The sequence below is a fragment of the Chrysochloris asiatica genome, unplaced genomic scaffold (assembly GCF_000296735.1).
Source record: "Chrysochloris asiatica unplaced genomic scaffold, ChrAsi1.0 scaffold00086, whole genome shotgun sequence".
Taxonomy (NCBI): domain Eukaryota; kingdom Metazoa; phylum Chordata; class Mammalia; order Afrosoricida; family Chrysochloridae; genus Chrysochloris; species Chrysochloris asiatica.
The window spans coordinates 9,179,612-9,198,268 of NW_006408604.1; the positions used below are offsets into that span (position 1 = coordinate 9,179,612).

Below are 18,657 nucleotides of genomic sequence, written 5' to 3' on the forward strand. Positions count from 1 at the left end.
TAAAAAAAAAAAAAAAAAAAAAAAAACAAGACAAGGATATTCACTCTGGCTAATGGCTTACTCGACCTGGTATTCTGGAACTCCTAGCCTGAGCAATTAGGCAAGAAAAAGAAACAAAGATCTCCAAATCAGGAAGACGAAAGTAAAATGACCTCCTTTTTGTAGATGACATCATACACACACACACACACACACACACACACACACGGGAGTCCTGGTGTTGCACTGTGGGTTAATGTGTCAGACTGAAAAGCCATTTAAACTGCAAGGTCAATGGTTCAAGCTCACCAGCTGCTCCTTGGAAACCCTATACAGGGTTGCTATGGGTCAGACATACATACATATATTTTAAAACAACAAAAAAAGAAATTATACAAGACAGATATGGTAGGGTTCAAGGCCAACACACAAAAATTCAGTTGGGTTTCTAAACATCAGCAATGAGCATTCTGAAAAGGAAATTAAAGGCACAATTTCATTTATAATGCCACTTAAAAGGATTCAACACCTAGCAAAAATTATAACTTGGAAAGTGAAAACACTTGTACACCAAAAACTATATTACATTATTATAAAAACATTTTTAAAAGACCTAAATAATGGAGGAGTCTGGTATAGCACTGTAGGATAAGCAGTGGACTGCTACCCACAAGGTAGGTAGTTCAAAGATACCAACTGCTCCTTAGAAGCCCTATACATGCTGAGTCAGAACTGACTCCATGACACATGACAACCAATACATGGAAGGGTATTCCACATTCATGAACTGGAAGGCTTAATATTGTTAAGATTAGCCAAAGCCAGCTATAGATTCAATATGTTTACCATCAAAATTGCAACAAGTCTTCTTTAAAGAAATGGAAAAGTCAGTCCTCAAATTTATATATAATGATTGTTGTTGTTAAGTGGTATTGAGTCAGTTCTAACACACAGCAACCCTGTATAGGATTTTTAAAGAATGCTGGTGGGGGTTGATCTACCAAACTCATGGTTAACAGTCAAGTGCTTATCCCTACAGCATCTCACCAGGAGTCCCTACAGAATGACCCCCAAACAGCCAAAGCAATCTTGAAAATGAACAAAGTAAGCTCATACTCCTTGATTTCAAAACATACTACCAAAGCTACAGCAAACAAAACAACTTGGTACTGGGGTATGATAGTTTTATATAGAGAGCTTGAATCCCCAACCTAAATAACACCCAACAACAAAGAACATGCTTATCTTACATGATGACAGTATTAGGCACAAGATAGTTTAGAAGATAACAAAAGGAAGCAACTTTTATCAACACAGAAATAGTTCTCAGGTAATCATTATAGAAATAGCTATAAATAGCGAGAGAAAGATGAGGCTTTCTGCTCCAGTAAAGACTTAAAGCCTCAGAAACATTATTCAAGGATGCTATGTGTTGGAATTAAGTCCACGGCACACAACCACCACCATCACATATTGTAAGAATTCCTGATATGGCGCTGTAAGATCAGCACTGGACTGAGAAGCGTTAAGGTCGTAGTTCAAAGCCACCAGTTACTCCTTGGAAACCCCATACCGGATAGATATTGAGTCTGAAGCAACCAGAAAACACTTAACAATGTATCATAAATGACCCAGATCTAGGATGTCTAAAGTTTAAAAGAAGTATCCACCCCTCTATAAGTGACCACAACAGTAAAAAGGACTTCCAATATATGAGATTTATATTGATAAAACTTGTTTAAAAATAAAACTGATTGAACCTTCTTGCATGTGTATTTTTTCAGTATAGGAAGTCCCCAGATTATGAATGAGTTCTGTTCCCAAGACAGTTTTTAAGTTGAATTTGTACATAAATTGGAACACTTAGATAGTTCCTATACTTTCTATGCATTAAAATGCATTAAAGAAACATTTCCAGATACACCAAACCATCTTTAACACAACAATACAGTAATTAATATAATGTTTGATGCACATCACTAAGTAATACTCATGCTACTACGAGCTACCTTATGCACCTAGAATTTTTGATATAATAAGCTTTACTGGGGTTGGTTTGTAACTAAAGGTTGTACGGAAGTCAGACATTCATAACCCAGGGACTGCTTTTGCCAGTATTTAAAATATATACGTTTAGATATAATTACTATAAATGTGCTCTAATTTCTAATTTTATGTACTATTTAATAAAACCGTTAGTATTTCCAATCCTGTATCCAATATAAATAAGATTAATACATGTAAGCTCCAAAGCTTTGATGTCTGAAAAAAAAATCTTAAAATTTGTTGATATTATGATGCTCTTTTGAAATAATTTAATAAAATAAAAATCCTGATGTAATATTAAAGAACTATGTAGTTTTGGCACATAGTATATATTCAGTAAATAATGGCTACAAGAATGATACATTTATAGACAAACCAACAAATACCAAAAATAATAGTTAAATAAATTAAAACACTAATTACTAATTCTTTTATGAAGCAAAGGAAGTAATCTAAAACATGTGTGACAGAATTGTAAACTAACATTCTGGCATATTTGCATACAGTAGGTTAACATCCAGAAGATGACCTTTATTTGGTGAAGTAGAATTCCAAAAATAAAATAATACCAAGTTATATATAATGCTATCTTTGGCAGAGGTCAACATGTAGCACCATAAAAATGAATCAAATCTATCATGAGAGGCATTTTTCAAGCCAGATAAAGCTTGCTTAGATGTTTTGCTTTATCATTTCAAAAAAATAAAAAATCCTTTTAAAACCTTCTTTAAAATAAACATACCCCAAAGAGAGCCCCCTGCAGCCATCTTATCAGTTCTCTCACAGCAACAGAAAATGAAATACAATTTGCATAGTCACTGTGGTTGGCTAAGGAAAGCAGGCTTATGTAACCAATCAGGAAGCTAGAAATTGGCAACCATAAGAGGAGAAATTTTAAATCTGCCTGGCAACAGTCTAAAAATAGAAACAATATCCTCTGATGAATTCCAGAATGGATGTTGAATATAAAAGCAAAGCACAAGCAAAATTTGTTAATTTACTAGGGAAAAAAAGATGTGGTTTGCATTTCATCATCGAAAATACTAACTTGGCATCTTGTTAGATGGCAATTTTTTTTTTTTTTAATGAAGGCTAAACTAAATTAATGGGTAACTTTCAAATAACATGTCATTACTCACTTTATACACATATATAAATATACAAACATATATAGGAATGCATGTGTGCTTATTTCAGTGGGTTTCTCTCACCCCTCATCTGCCCCCCAACCCCGCCGCCCCTTTACCCCACCCAGGAGAATGATGAAATAGTCCTAAAAAATAACACAACAATGCATTTATGGCTCAAAAGCTAAGCAGTATTATACTTTTTCTAGCAATTTTTTCCCTCAAAATTATTTGGGAATCTGAATTATAGACAAAAAAACTAATGTGTAGTATTAAAAATACCAAAATAACTTATCAAAGCAGATCTCTATATAAGTTGTTAATTGCGCCTTATTCAGTTAACAGTAACTTCTCCCAACAAGCAACACTGTTTTATACACAGCAGACATTCAATAACTGTTATCCCAATCAAATTAAAATTACTATCAGTGAGATAAAACAAAGCATATAAAAAACTCTGTATAGTATTATTTTTGATTGCTCAGTTTGTCTAAAGTGCGGTAATATTAGAGTTGATAATGCTTGAAATTCTTTATTCTGATAGCCATCATATCACAATATACTTTAACACGCTAACTTTCTAACAATGTTTAATATATATATGTATGTTTCATTGTACATTACACATTTACTCTGGAGAGAGTTTGTGGCCTTGCACTGTAGGTTAATCATTAGACTGCTAATCATAAGGTTGTGGTTGTTGTTGTTAGGTGCCATTGAGTCGGTACCAACTCATACGACCTTATGCACAGCAAAACGAAACACTGCCCGATCCTGGGCCAACCTCACTATTGTTGCCACACTTGAGTATGTCGATGTTGCTAGTTGCCAATAATAAGGTTATTGTTGTTGTTGTTATATGCCGTGGAGTCAGTTCTGACTCAGAGCGACCCTGTAGAGGGTTTCCAAGGCTGCATATCTTTACAAGAGCAGAAAGCCTCATCTTTCTCCCGCAGAACAGCTGGTGGTTTCGAACTGCTGACCTTGAGACTGATTAGCTGCCCGATTCAGAATCACTACGCTACCAGAGCTACTTCTCAGAAAACATACAGAGTAAAGATGAGATGGAAGCAACTTGACTGTACATAACAACAGAGATAGCAGACAATAATCAATATGATATAAAACTATGAAGATTACATACTAATGAAAAAGTTACCAAAAAAAAACTACTTTCATTTTAAAAAATGATATGTTGAAATAAGATTGGTAAGAGCTCAAATGCCATTTATCAAAGCACGTGTTTTAATCTTACATTAAACTGTCCATCAATTTGTCATGAATAAGTGGTAAATTAATTTTTTAATGCTCTCTTTGGTCAATATCTGTTAATCAAATGAATTTATTTATTGTACATTAAGAAAGGATAAATTATTTAACTATGAAAATTATATGTTGTTGTTAAGTGCCGTCGAGTCGATCCCGACCCATAGCAACCCTGTGTAGGGTTTCCAGAGAGCAGCTGGTGAGCTTGAACCACCAACCTTGCCGTTCAAATGGTTTTGCAGTCTGGCTCATCAACCGAGAGGCTTCAAAAAGTCAGTGCAAAAATTCCAGTCTCTTGTAATTCCATTTTTACATGAACTTTTTAAAGTCCCATTGTATTTAAAGGCCTTGTTTTAATCATCAGAAAATTTTTACATATAAAGTCTTTAAGATGTATCTGTTGTTGCTGGTAGGTGACACTGAGTTAGTTCTGACTCATAGTGACTCACAGTCACAACAGGCGGAAACGCTGCCCAGTCCGGTACCACCCTCACAATTGTCATTATGCTTGAGTCCATTATTGCTGCCACTGTGCCAATCCATCTCATTGGTGGTCTTCCTTCTTCGGCTGACCGTCAACTCACCAAGCGTGTTTTCCACCTCCTGGTAATATGTCCAAAGACCAAGAGACAAAGTCTCATCATCCTGACTTTTAAGGAGCATTTGGGCTATAGTCTTAAAACACAGATCTGTTTATTCTTCTGGTAGTCCATAGTACCTTTAATATTCTTGTCCAACACCGTAACTCAAATGCATCAACCATTCTATGATCTTCCTTATTCACTGTCCAACTTTCACATTGCATATGAGGCTACTGAAATTACCATGGCTTGGGTGAGGCGCACCTTAGTCTTGAAACTGACATCTTTGTTCTTGTGTGGTCTTGTGCAGCAGATTTACCTAATGCAATATATCCTTTGATTTCTTGGCTGCTGCTTCCTTGAGTGTTGTTGGTAGTGGAGCCAAGCAAAATCAAGACTTTGACAATGTTCATCTTTTAAGTAATACAGCAAGCTCTATAAGGATAAAAATCCAATGGCCAATCCAAAAATATATTTCAGTTAAACATTTAATGATGGCTAGAGACTTTTTTTTTTTTTTTTTAAGGTTTTTATTGTAGATTGAGTGCAAGTTTACAGGGCAGATATCAGTTTTACATTCAACAAATCATATATCTTGTTTCATTACAATTATTATAATCCCCTCCATGTACCATCAGTTAACAGTATTTCTCTCTATTCACTGTTGTTGTTGTTGTTGTTATGTGCCATCGAGTCGGTTCCGACCCATAGCGACCCTGTATAGGGTTTCCGAGGGTGTAAATCTTTACGGTAGCTTTTTGTAAAAAACAACAACAACAACACTCAGGCATATACAATAATTCACAACTCCAAAGTGCACTTTCTGCAAGTCAGCCTCCTGGCCATCAGCTCTAGTCCCTCTCTTTCCATGAATCTAGAGTCCTCAGCTGCACTTTCTCTCCATGTCCCCATCTCTGCCTCTGTCTCTGATGCTGCTGCTACTCTGGATAAGGTCCCACATTCTGCTTGTGCTCTTCTCCCTTGATGGTCCTAGGATCCTCCGTTTCTGTACTGTATGATTAATCACTCCCTGTTTTTATTATAAAACTTCTACCTATACATTTGTGACAGTCGCAATTAGTCATGATGACAATTATTTATTATTGAATCACACAAATCTTAATCCCATCTCTTTTCACCAGACCCATCTAGACAAGATGAAAACTATTCAGTGGGGACTCTTTCTTCCCTCCCTCCTCCACAGTCTTAAACTATACTCTCTCTTGAAACCTTATAAGCCAGTCACTTCGTGCCTTTATCGTCCCCTCATTTTAGGTAGCCAGTATCTAAGTTGCTCGTCCCTATTTACCCTGTGTAGAGAGGGGATAGCATTGATACTTGATGTGAAGACTCCTTTCCTCTCTGTTGGTATTTAGAGTTACTACCTCCATGAGTATAGGTCAGGTTCATCAAATTGTAGCAATGTATCCTTGTTTCCATTATCAAAAAATTTTTTTGTCAAGTCCTGATTATCAAGCCATCGAGGCTAGGTCAAATGGGTACTATCTGCAAGTTTGGGTGTTTTTGTGCATCTCTGCTCACTTCATATCAGCTGGATGCTTCACTCTCAGCTCGAGCCCTCTGTGGCTATGTCTGTGTCCATGGGCTCAAGTGTCCTCAGGTCTCACCACACTTTGGACCAACCAGCCCTCCTCTTCTCTCTCTCATCTCCAGGTCAGCGGTAGTCAATGGACTGTGGTTGAACTCAGTCCATTTCTTCATTGCAGCCTTTCCCCCTTTTCCACTCACCAGTAGACCAATGTGGTCACCAGCAAGGTTACATGCCTGTTCATGTGTTCCCTTTGAGTTTCAGTCTTAGAGGGGAACTTGATTGATTGCCTTGATGGCTTCCTGCCGAACAGCTTGCTTATTCTTGTAGGAGCCAGTCATGCTGACATTTTTGTTTTGGGTTTTTCCTAGAGATTTTTAAAGTGAAGTTTATGTAAGCTTTCAAAAATAGTCTACATAAATAGTAGTTTAAGTTAATTTTATTACTAATATTCATACATAATTTGGATGCTCACAATGTAACTGCAACTGTATTTACTTCTTTAAAACAAACCTAAAACCTGTATCTACCATGTATCTTGGTCACTTATCTGAAGGAGTCCTGGTAGCACAGTGGGTTATGCATTTGACTGCTAATATCAAGTTCTAAGGTTCAAACCCAGCAGGCACTCATTGAGAGTAGATAACATTGAATATTCTGATAAAGGTTTACAGGATTGAAAAACATAAGGAAACCCACTAATTGTAACTCACAGGGTAATTTATATTTATATAGAGTTACAATTAATGGGGAAGTATATCACATGTAAGTAATTTATGGTTCCACAGTAGAATTCTCACCTTCCTTAATGGAAATCTTGGGTTTGATTCCCAAACGACTGTTATGTGCAGTCATCTGTCAGTGAAGGTTCTACATTCTGCTGTAACGCTAAACACCCTTCAGCACAGCTTCCAGACTAAGACCAGGAAGAAAAGGCTGGCAATCTACTTACAAAAAAATCAGCCAACAAAAACCCTATAAATCACAATTCATTTTGCCATGAGGTAACCATGAGTCAGCAGCTAACTGGATAGCAGTCAACAATAGAATAAAACATAGCACAAATGGGCCAAGTTTTTTAATACACTAGAAGCAAAAAATAATTCCAAATGTTTTACGTAAAATAGCCTTTAAATCTCACTAATTCATATTTTCTTAAGCAGTATTTAAAGCAGATATAAATGAGGGGGGCTTCAAAAAGCTAATGGAAAACTTCCCTTATCTTTTAATTTCATGTTTCTACAAACTTTTTGAAGCTTTTTGCTTGCACTAAACAGTTTTATTTGAAGAAAAATAAAAAGAGATGCAGTAACAGAATATTATACAAAGCAGCCACATAACTCATTACATACCAATTTGAAATTTGGGAGGATTAATACTCAATGGTACCTTAAGAGCAGTAAGTACAGCAACCAAAATGCTCTGGAGAAGTTTAGAGCAGTCCAGAAACTTCATGCTCCATCTCTATATTCTCCTCATACTCTTCTTCCACAGTTTAAAATAGCAGCTGATAGCCAGATGTTCCGTGGCCTAAGTTTATATGTATAATGGTCTAACTTTAATAAAGGAAGTTCTCAAATCCTTTTCTATACTTGGAAAGAAACTAAAATTTCTCTTTGTTCCTGTTATTTTCACTTCTTATTTATTCGTACATATGTTATACGAATACTGGTTACATAGTGGTTACAAATCGGGCTTCGAACCGCAAGGTCAGCAGTTCGAAACTACCAGCTGTTCCACAAGAGAAATATGAGGCTTTTTGCTTCCGTAAAGATTTACACCCTCGGAAACTTTGTACAGGGTTGCTATGGGTTGGAACCAACTCGACAGCACTTAAGAGCAACAACGATAAGTTGCTGTTAAGTGCTTTTGATTCGGTTTCAATTCTGCATAGAGTTTCCAAAGAGCGGCTGATGGGTTTGAACTGCCAAACTTGTGGTTAGTAATCTAGTGTTTATAGTATTAACACCACACCAGAACTCCATTCTTACATATATCAATGTACAATTTAATGGCCAGGAAGTACATGAAAAAGATACGCAATGTCACTAGACATAGGAAAGATGCAAATCGAAACCATAATGAGATACAATCTCATCCTTATTAGAATGAAATTATAAATTAAAAATAGCAATACTTTTTTTAAAAGCAGCAATCCTAATCTATACCTAGAAGTGAAGAATGCAAAAAGAAACCTGTATATCATTCTACACTGCAGCACTTTTTACAACAACCAAAAGGTGGAAACAATTAGAATATCCACGAACAGATGAATGGATAAAGAAAACATATAGTACATACTCTTACACAATATGAAACACTACTCAGCTACAAAGAGAACTGAAATACTGATGCAAGCCACTTTACAGAGTGAAATAAGTTCATCCCAAAAGGACAAATACTGTGTGATCTCAACTATATGAAATAAACAAATAATACAGAAATCAAAGATTGGCTGGTTATATGCTGTAGAGTCGGATCTGACTCATAGTAACCCTGCATGGGAATTCCGAGGCTATATATCATTACAAGAACAAAAAACCCATCTTTCTCTCACTACATTACGAGAAATTAGTAGTAGCTATCATGAGTGAGAGAGAGTACTTATCATAAGTAGAAAAAGGGAGTTTTTGTTAAGGGGGCACTGAGTTTATGTTAATGGTAGTGGAATGTTTTGGGAAAGGATAGCAAGAATGGTGGTACAAATCAAAAAATGTAAAAATGTAATCAATGCCATTAAATTATGCATGGAGAAATTGTTGAGAAGCTATATTTTTTTTACGTATATGCTTACCACAATAAATAACAGTATATAGTATATATGAAAAAGGAGACCTGGTGTGGCGCTGTAGGCTAATGCATCAGACTGCAAAGTCATTTAACTGCAACGTTGGTGGTTTAAGCTCACCAGCTGTTCTTGGAAACCCTTTAAAGGGTCGCTATGGCTCGGAATCCACTCGACAGCACTTAACAGCAACAACATACATGAAAAAAAACAGGTTCTTCATTCAAACCAATTATTATTTTTTAGAACGTGAAAAAAAATCTGTGAGCATTTGACCAAAAAATAAAATCCAAAAAAATACTGGATTTTATTTTTTGGTCAAATGCTCACAGATTTTTTTTCCACGTCCTAAAAATTATACCAATTCTATAAATATTGACCCATATCCAAAATACACAGTGCTAGAAGCTAAAAGCTACTAATTAGATTTAAAGAAGAATTTAATACAGTTGCCGTTTGATATTGAACTTTTGGTGTGGTACTATTAATTGTCCTTGTTAAAGAATTCAGTTAAACATTTTTTATTATAAATTACAAAATTCAACGAAGTGTTCTATAAACTGATGAAATATGAGTATAAAAACAAAAAGCTGCTAGATTAACTGCAAGTTCGGCAGTTAAAACCCACCACCTACACTACACTCAGAAACACTATACAGGGTCACTATAGTTTGGAAGGAATCCTGGTGTGGTGCTGTGGGTTAATGTGCCAGACTGTAAAGCCGTTTGAATCGCAAGTTCAGTGGTTCAAACTCACAGGCTTCTCCTCAGAAACCCTATTATAGGGTCGCTATAGGTCAGAACTGACTCAACAACACTTAAGAACAACAACATGAGTTGGAAACAACTGACAGCACACACAACAAGAAAATCTAAAAATATTAAGGTCCCTATGGCATTATGTTGCTATGGGTCGGAACCGAATCAACGGCACTTAACAACAAAAAACAACAATGGCATTACCCACCACTCATTTGTTAGTCTGTCATACTGTGGTGGCTTGTGATTTGCTATGATCCTGAAAACTTTGCCACCGGTATTTTAAATACCAGCAGGTTCACCCATAGTGGACAGGTTTCAGATGAGCTTCCAGATGAAGACAGACTAGGAAGCAGGAATGACTAACTACTTCCGAATATTTAGTCACTGAAAACCTTATGAATGTAACAGAAACACTGTCAGATATAGTGCCGGAAAATGAGGCCCTCAGGTTGGAAGGCACTCAAAATGTGAATGGGGAAGAGCTGCTTCCTCTAAGTAGAGTTGACCATAATGACGCGAATGGAGTAAAGCCTGTGGGAGAAAAAAGCACACAGGACCTTCAATGCTAATGGGGCACAACTCAAAAATGAAGAGAAACAGCTGACACATCCGTTGAAAATCAGAACATGGAATGTACGGAGTATGAATCTTGGAAAATTCAAGTTTCAAAAATGAAATGGGAAAAAAAAAAAGGAAATGGAACACATAAACATCGATATCTTAGGCATTAGGGAGCTAACATGGACTGGATTTAGCCATTCTGAATCTGATGACCACATGGTTTACTCATGTCGGAAAGGACAAAGAAGAATGGTGTTGCATTCATAGTCAAAAGTAACATATCCAGATCAGTCATGAGATACAACACTGCCTATGATAGGAAAATACCCATGCGCCTACAGGGAATACCAGTTAATACCACTATTACTCAAATTTATGCACCAACCACTAGAGCCAGTAAGGATGAAATATAAGAATTCTACCAACTTCTTCAATCGGAAATTGATCAAACATGCAATCAAGATGTATTGATCATTACTGGTGATTGGAATGCAAAGGTTGGGAGCAAAGAAGAAGGATCAGTAGCTAGAAAATATGGCCTTGATGACAGAAATTATGCTGGGAACGCATGATAGAATTTCAAATATATTCTTTAGACAGCATAAGAGATGACTATACACATGGACCTCACCAGATGGAATACACAGAAATCAAATTGACTACATCTGCAGAAAGAAACAATGGAAAAGCTCCATATCATCAGGGAAAACAAAGCCAGAGGCAGCCTGTGGAACAGACCATCAATTGTTATTGTTAGGTGCCATCAAGTCAGTACAGACCCATAGCAACCTTATGTACAGCATAATGAAACACTGCCTGATCCTGGGCCAACCTAACCACTGTTGCCACGCTTAAGTCCACAGTTGCTGCCACATGGCTAATCCATCACTTTGGGGGTCTTCCTCTTTTTCTCTGACCCTCCACCTTACCAAACATGATATCCCTCTCCAGTACAAGGTCCCTCCTGACAATATGTCCTAAGTATGAGAGACGAAGTTTGGCCAAAGGAGCACTTTGGCTGCACTTCTTCCAAAACGATCTATTGGTTCTTTTGGCAGCCAATGGTATTTTCAATATTCTCCTCCAACACCATAACTCAAAAGCCTCAAGTCTTCTATGGTCTTCCTTATTCACTGTCCATCTTTCACATGCATATGAGGTTATTGAAAATACCATGGCTTGGGTCAGGCGTACCTTAGTCCTCAAGCTGACATCTTTGCTCTTCAACCCTTTCAAAAGGTCTTATGTAGCAGATTTGCCCAATACAATACATCGTTTGATTTCTTGACTGCTGCTTCCTTGAGTGTTGAGAGTTGATCCAAGAAGAATAAAGTCCTTGACAATGTCAATCTTCTCTCTGTTGATAAGAATGTTGTTTATTGGTCCAGTGGTGAGGATTTTTGTTTTCTTTACATCAAGATGCAATCCATACCAAAGGCTATGCTATTTGATCATCAGTAAATTTCTTAAGTCCTCTTCACTTTCAGCAAGCAAGGTTGTATCATCTGCATATCGCAGGTTGTTAATGAGTCTTACTCCAATCCTGATGCCATGTTTTTCTTCATATAACCCAACTTCTTGGATTATTTGCTCAGTATACTGGTTAAATAAGTATGGTGAAAGAATACAACCTTTTTGCACACCTTTTTTAATTTTAAAATATTCAGTGTTCCCATGTTCTGTTCAAACAGCTACATCTTAGTCCAGGTACAGATTCTTCATGAGCACAATTAAGTGTTCTGGAATACTCATACTTCACAATGTTGTCCATACCTTGTCATGATACACATAATCAAAAGCCTTTGCATAATCAATAAAGCACACATAAACATCTTTCTTATATTCTCTGCTTTCAGCCAAGATCCATCGGACATCAACAATGATATCCCTCGTTCCATGATCTCTTCTGAATCCGGCTTGAACATCTAGAAGTTCTCTGTCAATGTATGATTGCAACCGTTTCTGTATTACCTTTAGCAAAACTTTACTCTCATGGGATATCAAAGATACTGTCCGATGATTTCCGCATTCTGTTGGGTCACCTGTCTTTGGAATGGGCAAAAATATGGATCTCTTCCAATCAGTCGGCATGATAGTTGTCTTCCAAATTTCTCGGCAGAGATGAGTGCCTTTTGTGCTGCCTCAATTGCTTGAAAGATTTCAATTTTTATTCCATCAATTCCTGAAGCCTCGTTCTCTGTCAATTCCTTTAATGCACCTCGGACTTACTCCCTAAGTATCATTGGCTCTTGATTATATGCTACCTCTTGAAAGGGTTGAACATTAACCATTTCTTTTTGGTATAGTGACTTTGTGTATTCCTTCAATCATCTCTTGATGTTTTCTGCATCATTTAATAATTTGCCCAGTGCATGTTTCAATAACAAAAGACAAGGCTTAATTTTTTCTTCAGTTCCCCCAGCTTGAGATATGCTGAGGATGTTCTTCCTTTTTGGTTTTCTGATTCCAAATCTTTGCACATTTTGTTGTACTATTTGGCTTTATCATCTCGAGCTGATCTTTGAAATTTTCTGTTCAGTTCTCGGACCTCCTCATTTCTTCCATTTGCTTTAGCTTCTTTACGCTGGAGAGCAAATTTCAGTATCTCTTCTAACATCCATTTTGACCTTTTCCTTTTTTCTTGTCTTCTCTATGACTTTTTGCTTTCTTCAAGTATTATGTTCTTGATGTCATCCCACAACTCTTCTGGTCTTCGGGTCTTTAGTGTTTAATGTATCAAATATGTTCTTCAGATGATCTCTAAATTCAGGTGGCATATATTCAAGGTCATATTTTGGCTCTCCTGGACTTGTTTGCATTTTCTTCAGCTTGTTTCAATATGCATATGAGTAATTAATGGTCTGCTCCACAGTCTGCCTCTGGCCTTATTTTCACTAATAATATGGATCTTTGCCATTGTCTCTTTGTGCAGATGTAACCAATTTGATTTCTACACATTCCATCTGGTGAGGTCCATGTGTATAGTCATCTCTTATGCTGTCTAAAGAAGATATTTGAAATGAACAAATCAATGGTTTTGTAGAATTTTATCAGGCGATCTTCAGCATCATTTCTATCACCAAGACCACATTTTCCAACTACTGATCCTTCCCCTCTTTGCTCCCAACCTTTGCATTCCAATCACCAGTAATGATCAATACATCTTGATTGCATGTTTGATCAATTTCAGATTGAAGAAGTTGGTAGAATTCTTCTATTTCATCCTTACTGGCTTAGTGGTTGGTGCATAAATTTGAGAAATAGTGGTATTATCTAGGCTTGCCTATAGGCCCATGGATGTTGTCCTATCACAGACAGTGTTGTAACTCATGACTGATCTGGATATATTATTTTTGACAATGAATGCAACACCATTCCTCTTCAATTTGTCATTCAATTACTCAATGCAAATTGAAACTAAAGCTGACAAAAATGAAAACAAGTCCACAAGAGCCAAATTATGACCTTGAATATAACCCATCTGAATTAAGAAAGCATCTGAAGTACAGAATTGATACATTAAACACTAAAGTCCGAAGACCAGAAGAGTTGTGGGATGACATGAAGAACATCATACATGAAGAAAGCAAAAAGTAATTCAAAAGACAAGAAAAAAAGAAAAGGTCAAAATGGGATGTCAGAAGAGACACTGAAACATGCTCTCCAGCATAGAGATGCTAAAGCAAATGGAAGAAATGAGGAGGTCCAAGAGCTGAACAGAAAATTTCAAAGATCAGCTCGAGAAAATAAAGCCAAATATTACAACAAAATGTGCAAAGATCTGGAATCAGAAAACCAAAAAGGAAGAACATCCTCAGCATATCTCAAGTTGGGGGAACTGAAGAAAAAATTCAAGCCTTGTCTTTTGTTATTGAAAGATGCACAGGGCAAATTATTGAATAATGCAGAAAACATCAAGAGATGATTGAAGGAATACACAAAGTCACTGTACCAAAAGGAAATGGCTAATGTTCAACCCTTTCAAGAGGTAGCATATAATCAAGAGCCAATGATACTTAGGGAGCAAGTCCGAGGTGCATTGAAGGAATTGACAGAGAACAAGGCTCCAGCAATTGATGGAATAAAAATTGAAATCTTTCAAGCAATTGAGGCAGCACAAAAGGCACTCACTCATCTCTGCCGAGAAATTTGGAAGACAACTATCATGCCGACTGATTGGAAGAGATCCAAATTTTTGCCCATTCCAAAGACAGGTGACCCAACAGAATGCGGAAATCATCGGACAGTATCTTTGACATCCCATGAAGAGTAAAGTTTTACTAATGGTAATGCAGAAATGGCTGCAAGAATACACTGACCAATTAACTTCCTGAGGTTCAAGCGGGATTCAGAAGAGGCCGTGGAACGAGGGACATCATTGTTGATGTCTGATGGATCTTGGGTGAAAGCAGAGAATATCACAAAGATGCTTACGTGTACTTTATTGACTATGCAAAGGCTTTCAATTGTGTGTATCATGACAAGCTATGGACAACATTGCGAAGTATGAGTATTCTAGGACACTTAATTGTGCTCATGGGGTATCTGTACCTGGACCAAGAGGCAGTTGTTTGAACTAAACATGGGAACACTGAATATTTTAAAATTAAGAAAAGTGTGTGACAAGGTTGTATTCTTTCACCATACTTATTCAACATGTATGCTGATCAAACAATCCGAGAAGCTGGTTTATATGAAGAAAAATGTGGCATCAGGATTGGAGGAAGACTCATTAACAACCTGCGATATGCAGATGATACAACCTTGCTTGTTGAAAGTGAAGAAGACTTAAGACATTTACTAATGAAGATCAAAGAGTACAGCCTTTGGTATGGATTATATCTCAATGTAAAGAAAACAAATAACCTCTCTACTGGACCAATAAACAACATTCTTAGCAATTGTGAGAAAAGATTGAAGTTGTCAAGGAAGTCAATCTTCTTGGATTAACTATCAACACTCATGGAAGCAGCAGTCAAGAAATCAAACGATGTATTGCATTAGGCAAACCTGCTGCAGAAGACCTTTTGAAAGAGGTGAAGAGCAATGATGTCAGCTTGAGGACTAAGGTACACCTGACCCAAGCAATGGTATTTTCATTAACTCCATATGCATGCGAAAGCTGGACAGTGAATAAGGGAGACCGTAGAGTAATTGATGCTTTTTAGTTATGGTGTTGGAGGAGAATATTGAAAGTGCCATGGGCTGCCAAAAGAACCAATAGATCCGTTTTGCAAGAAGAGCAGCCAGTGTACTCCTTGGAGAACAGGGTGGCCAAACTTTGTCTCTTTGGACATATTGTCAGGAGGGACCTTTTGCTGGAGAAGGATATTATGTTTGCTAAGGTGGTGGGTCAGAGAAAAAGAGGAAGACCCCCAACGAGATGGATTAGCCAAGTGGCAGCATCGATGGATTCAAGCGTGGCAACAGTAGTGAGGTTGGCCCAGGATTAGGCAGTGTTTCGTTGTGCTGTGCATAAGGTCGCTATGGATCGGTACCAACTCGATGGCACCTAACAACAACAACAACAACATGGCACTTTATGATCAGCACTGGAACACAAGGTCTGTTTGAACATCAAGGTCAGCAGTTCAAAACCCACCAGTGGCTCCTAAGGGTCACCAAGAGTTGGATCTGGCTTGACGGCCATTTACAACCACAAATTAAAGGACAATTTGTGAAGACATTCTAGAGAAATGATGAGATTAAAAAATTCCAAAACAGAGTTTAATATTAAAGCCTTATTACCTATAAAAATAAATCAGAACTGACTCTATGGCACATAACAACAAGCTATATATTTTAATGTAAATATAGAAGAGAAACACATGCAGTAATGTATGAAAGGTGCCCTCATGGTACAATGGTTAAGCAGATGGTGACTAACAGAAAGATAGATTGTTTTAATCCATCAGCTGCTGAGAAGGAGAAAACAACTAGCAATCTCCTCACCTTCAACATCTGCAATCTATGAAATCCTATAGGGCAGTTTGTCGCTATGGGTCGGAACCGACTCGATGGCACTTAACAACAACAACAAGGGTAGCTATGAGTCAAAAAAAACAGCACACAACGACAACACATTGTATGGCTATCTTTCTACATGTATGATCATGACAATGAGGAGTTTCTTTCATTTCCATTAACTGCATGTGGCTAATATAGACTGTTTAATTCTAACAAAAAACACACTTTTAAAAATGTGATGTTGTTGTTGTTAAATGCCCTCAAGTGGGATCTGACCCAAAGCGACCCTAAGTAGGGTTTCTGAGGAGCAGTTGGTGTGGTGAACTGCCGACCTTGCAGTTCAAACAATTCACCAAAAAAGACAGTCCTATTGTCTTCCTGATAAAGTCAGTAATCTCAATTTTTATGAACCAGATTCTGAAAACTGACTATGAATAATCGCTAAAATTCAATGGGAAGGGAATAGGGAGGATAATGTCTTTCTCCAATACCAGCGTCAACTGCACCTCTGCTCATAATCCTATTTATAATTCAGTTACAGCCAACAAGACTTCACCAGCAGTTGCTAAGCAACAGCAACATGCTGAGTTCAAGGCTAATGGAAATCTGGCTCCCTGCCACATGAAAATATTTCTGAGCCTAGAGCCTCCAGAATTAAGAAAAGGAAAGGAAGTAAAAGAAAAATCACAAGGAGATTCAAGGATAACGGCAATAAACCAAGAGCTCACAGATAAAGAATTTTTCTTATTTCCAAATACTGGTTATATTTCTCTTCTACATTTGTTGTCATCTTTTTTATATTAAAGATTCTGAAACTATTCTGCTGGTGAACAGAAGTAAGATCAACTTGTTGTTGTTATGTGCCGTGGAACAGGTTTGACCCTGTTCACGGTTTCCAAGGCTGTAAATCTTTACAGGAGCAGAAAGCCTCATCTTTCTCCCGCGGAACAGTTCGAAACAGGTAGTTTCGAACTGCTGACTTTGAGGTTAGCAGCCTGATTCGTAACCACTAGGCTACCAGAGCTCCTAAGATCAACCTGTAGTCACTGGTAAAAGCACAACTGACACAATAAATATATTGTGCAAAGACTGACCCTTGGAGAGAAGATAATAGTCTGTGGAAATTTGATGTTTTTATATTGAATCTTCAAGGCCACTAAACAAGAAAATACACATTTCCTTTAAATTCCTTTACTTCATATGCCTAGTCAACTACAAAAAAAAAAAGGTAACTCTTCTACCTCTAACTACTTTGCTTTTCAAATTTAAAGATCTCCAAGGCCTAATGGGAGTCCTGGTGTGGTGCTGCAGGTTAACGTGCAGGACTGTGAGGTTGGTTTCAACAAGATTGGCAGTTCAAGCTCACCAGTTGCTCCTCAGAAACTCTATACAGGGTCACTATGGATGGGAAGTGACTCAATGGCATTTACCAACAACAACAGCATTGCCCTCAGATAATCTTTGAACCTTAAGTCAAAATTATTCCCTGCCATCTTTTAGCTTACCGAGTGAAGATTGTCTTCCTTCAGCAATATGCTTATTTAATAATGATATGGAATGGGGAGTAACAACTCAGAAAAGGAGAGTGAGAACGGTTACAAAACTGGAAGAATGCATAATCAATGTCACTGAATTATATGAGGAGGCTTCAAAAAGTTCATAGTAAAATTCCACTCTTCTTTTAATTCTACTTTTCCACAAACTTTTTGACGCCCTTTCATACAAGTAGAAATTGTTGAGTTTGTGTATGTTTTTTTGAGTTTGTGTATATATTTATAACACCACCAAAATAAAGAATTTAGATTTTAAAAAAATGATACTTCCTCTACCAGATGTGACAGCACAGGGCAAAGTAATAAATATTACTTTAAACATGAAAAGAAGAGAACATTAACTATCCAAGAGACAGACACAAACAATAAAAGAATGTACGATACAGAAAACATCACAAATTACTGAGAGGATTCTGAAACAAATGGTTAAGAATAGATCATAAGAGCAACTGAGTATGAGTACAATGTCACTGCTGTTGTT

At 37.1% G+C, this 18,657-nt stretch overlaps 1 pseudogene; it reads left to right on the forward strand.

Annotated features, from left to right (window-relative positions):
* Positions 1-18,657, forward strand: part of LOC102822972 — a 76,244-nt pseudogene that overhangs the window by 427 nt on the left and 57,160 nt on the right.